Source organism: Ischnura elegans, chromosome 3 (genome assembly GCF_921293095.1).
Source record: "Ischnura elegans chromosome 3, ioIscEleg1.1, whole genome shotgun sequence".
Classification (NCBI taxonomy): Eukaryota; Metazoa; Arthropoda; class Insecta; order Odonata; family Coenagrionidae; genus Ischnura; species Ischnura elegans.
This window is the reverse complement of record NC_060248.1, coordinates 93807264-93811667: the sequence shown is the minus strand read 5'-3', so window position 1 is coordinate 93811667 and position 4404 is coordinate 93807264. Positions and strand designations below refer to the sequence as shown.

Below are 4404 nucleotides of genomic sequence, written 5' to 3'. Positions count from 1 at the left end.
TATCTTTGGAAGTGGAATACCATTTATTTCATTTGCATACTTCAATTTTTTCCCTCGCACCTAATTAAGATGCGCCTGGTGGTAGGTAAGTGAACTACCTACTCCTAAATAGTCTGCCTTCACTTGGAAGAAAATTCGGTTACATTACTTACAATAACTTTTATTAGCCTTATATAAGTATATTACGAATACATTAGCTCGGTTAGAAGTTCCCCTTTGTCTTATGTAAAATTATTTTACCAATAATTGACCGTATTTCCCCCGTATATTTTTCTCGAAGGTGAAACACACTTAAACATTAAATTTCTACTTATTTGTTTAAGTTTATCCGCCCGAAGTTGATACCTGATTATCATTAAGTGAAACAACCTTAATTATTTTTACTACTGGGCCCTACTGCTTGACCTTTAAGTATTTAAATCCCCTTAAGCAATCCCTTACGCATTATTATGTTGTAGGTATTGTAATTTTTCAGATTTAAAACTTCGCGTTTGACCGTCAGTCTGAACCAGATCATTTCTATTTTCACGTATTTGGTGATTTTAGTTCAAGCAAAGGAAAAGTATTTCTCCTTATTTGGAATTCCAGCGTTAGGTATAAATACGAAAAATTGATTCCTTCGTGCAACCAAAATATTAAAAACACCTCTGAATAATTAGCATCGCATTGGGTGGTTTCTACAATGTAGTAGTTCCTTTAAGTGAATCATGACGTATGTAAAATAATAGTTAGCATTATGAAAGTTGCATTCATATCATGGAAATATGAAACTGCCGAGTCAGTTGCTTTGAGGGATAATCAAAAAGTTTGTTCCCGCCCGGGTTCGAACTGGACGCGGGGATCTTCCGCGTGTAAAGCGGATGTGATAACCACTACACCACGAGAACCACATATTTAAATAGGAAAAATTTCTTAACGAGAGCTTCCAAATTACTGGTAAAATATCAGTGTGAGTGCATTTCATGGCTTTGCAAACCGAAGATAAAATGAACTGACCGTGCAAGTTACGAGGAAGTGCTAAAAAGATATGGAGAAAATAGAAGCCTCCTGAATACCTTAATCAGAAGACGGTACAACTTACTTGGGAAGAAGGGCAAGGGACGGACCCGAAAGAGTTACATAGGACAGGTTATAAAGGATGTAAAAGAGAAGAAATACGTCGCGTCGCTAAGAAAAGGTTAGCGGATAGGAGAGTGGAACGCAGAGCTCCGTCAAACCAATAATAGGGTTGTTGACTAATGATGATGATTAACGTTATGTCTGATGAAACCATTCGAAATGTGACCCTGCACCCTGTCAACCATGGCGATTACTATGTATCTTGTATGGAACTAAAACTCTCGGTCGCGGATGTTACCCTTATATTAGAAAGCGATAATTTTATGTATCGCCAAAGTTACTTGCTTTTCTTACTGATGAGCTCTTTCTCGCCTTATAGCCAGTTACACAAATATTATTGAAGCTGTTAAAGTATATACATGCGATTTGTAGCCGGAAGTACATATTCAGTGACCTTTCCAACAAATTTTATCCTTGGGGATGAAGCATATCTGGTGTTGAATAAAAACAATCTCTCTGTGTCAAAAGGATGTCAATTATAGATTGGAGAAAGTGAGACAGTAACCCTCACAATCTTCTCATAGTGAATAATTACCATACACAGATGATCACACACGCGATCCTTCACTTAGCTATCAAGCATATATTAATTAAGCGCAGCGACTTCCTTTTTTTAAAGCGGAAGCCTTATTTGCGATGATGATTTTTTCAGGAAATAAAGCCCTATAGTACGTTTACTTTTCGATGATTATGCGGTTAAATAGGTTCTTTTAGACAGCGGTGCGAGGTATCTATGATGGCCATATAAGATAACCAGTACCACTACTAAATGTAAGCCTTTCAATAATAAGAAGGAACAGCCTTATATACTTCTGCTGTCCCTTGTTTATTACGCTGGCTAAAATAATTCTTTCGATGAATACAATTATTTTTTCCTTGACCTTTTGAACACACCTTCTATGAATACAAAGCAATAGAAAATATACGTATTAGCTCTCTCGGGTTTTATTATCTACTAAACTAGATTTCTATTTATTCAAGTATACCGGGACTAGCCGCGGTGATAAGTTTTACGGAGTCACCCGCAATGCACAAATTGTGCGAAAAATCCACAGAGGAAAAATCATTCACCTTGTCCGGTATAGTCCACAAATTACCACAGGGGAGAATGACGCCTCAGTAGCTTAACTGGCTAAAGCATTCGGCCGGTCAAGGCGAATGATTTTTCCTCTGTGGATTTTTCGCAAAATAGATTTCTATTCTGTATATTTCACATCTTGAGAATGGAAAGTGTATTTTCAATCGTGAAAAGACTCGATACCTATCTATCTATCTATCTCTGACTTCGTGTGAGGTTCTATTTTCTATCTTAATAGCGATAGGTATGTCAAGCAGGATGCTGTTTAGCGATCGCGATCCCTTCAAAGAAGCTGAACCAGTTCGACATTTCTTTCACCCAGCTCCTTGCCAGATTACCGATAAGATTTGACCCCTTTCGGTGAGGAAGCAATTTTCAAGGGAGCCGGTAAGTATTCACGAGGAGAGCGGGCACTTTGCCAGCGTAACATCGTGTCCGCCCGAGGATCTCCTCATGGCTTAGCCGTAGTGGGAATATGGATCGAGATTAGCCCGCTGATCTTCAGTTGCATCAAAGCCCGAGATATGAGATCCGGAGAATGGTAAAGCGCTCAGCCAGTTCCCTGCTCCCGAAAACGGAACAAGATTATCGTCTGCGGAAATCCTCGGCTGGAAGTCTTCAAACTTGTTTGCATGTCGAACATTCCCCTTTAATCTGTTCCGCCTTTTCGGGGTAGCCTTGCTCCGTCGCCAAGATTGGAGGAAAACTCTTGCCCCTTCATAGAAAAATATGTGGGCTGACAACAAAACAACCTTCTTGAAATTGGCTACTTTGTAGTCTTCACCAATAGAAATCTGAGCTGTCACCAGAACAGATCCCCTAATCGGCTTGTTGGAATCAATGCACCAACAATTGCATTTGGATTATGTTCCGATTGTTGTAAAAAACAAACCCAATTCATTATCTTTTATTTATTTGTATGCTCATAATTTCTATGTTACATAAAATACTGAATGTCCAAAGCATGCTGTGACTGAAACAACATGTTCACTCAATTAATTTTTTGGGCTGCCGTCACCTATAAGAGATGAGGCCTTACACCATCGGTACGTGAATTACAAAGTCAGAGTAGGCAGCCTATGTTTTTTCTCTGGATCACCCGTGATTGCCACGAAATTTAGGTAATCAGATATTCGGACTGCTAAGATTTAACATATGGATTCCTTAACACTTCGACCGGCTGCATTCTAGGAGCTCTTGGACAAGAAATTTAATGCATTAAAACCTCTAAAAAAATCCTGGAAACTGAATAGTTTCTGAAGTGCTAAGCACAATATTGCTAACGAGCACAATCATTTAAAATTTTCAGCGATTATTTTGATTTGCAGTCTTTTTCTATTGTAGCGTTGGTCCTGAGCGAATATAGTAATTAATCCTCCTAGCTGAGAACGGAATCATTAATTACTAATAAACCTACTTGGATAAAATCCTCCGATTTTAATGGAGAAAATTGTGCTGATGTTTTTTCATTTACTTTCCAAAAACGTTTTTCAAGGACTTTTTTAATAATTTGTTTTCCTTTCCTCATATAATATAGCCACTATTTCTTCGATATAGTCACTGGTATGCGGAGAGCGGCTTACTTAGTGACTCTTACCCCTAAGGGAAAGAATTTGCATTTAATACTATCGTCACTCACCCTACAGATATAAGGACGATTTTTTAATGCTTTGGCTATTTTTGTTAACGTATTTCCACCCGTGTTCTTATAAAGAATTTCCTTCGAATTTATTTTCTCTATCGCTAATATCGAATTGGAATTCTTCGCATGCCCCGAGGCTGTGCAAAACCACGGCCGCTGCCAACGCAAATTGAGATGCTTTTCGTTTTTTCAGCATTCACGAGTGTGAATTGTTCCCACGGATTTCCAGATTGCTCAAGCGAAAACAGAGCCGTCTGTCAGAGAATGAAAGGCTGTTTGGTTTTTTTTTCTTTAGGTCCACCGTGCATTTCTGCGACGGATCCGGCATGGTGTTAAATCAGGCCAAAAACATTTAATGATAATTTTTTTCACGGTTCATTCTTAAAGATTCTTCCAATCAGAGGAGCGGGTTTTAGGATATCAATGATCGGATAAGAGTGGTATTCACGCATAGTAATTACCTACTTAGCTCACCCGATAAAAATAATACTCATTGGTATCTCTGAAATAAGATTCACTAACTCTTGATTAACTTTGTGGAAATCGATTATAAGTTTTCCTGGAT

The 4404-nt window shown here is 38.4% G+C and overlaps 1 non-coding gene across 1 annotated transcript; it reads right to left on the bottom strand.

Moving 5' to 3' along the window:
• Positions 1-808: 808 nt before the first annotated feature.
• On the bottom strand, positions 809-887 carry Trnav-uac. The gene has a single exon. It is a non-coding gene; the product is annotated as a tRNA-Val (tRNA).
• Between the last annotated feature and the right edge of the window lie 3517 nt (positions 888-4404).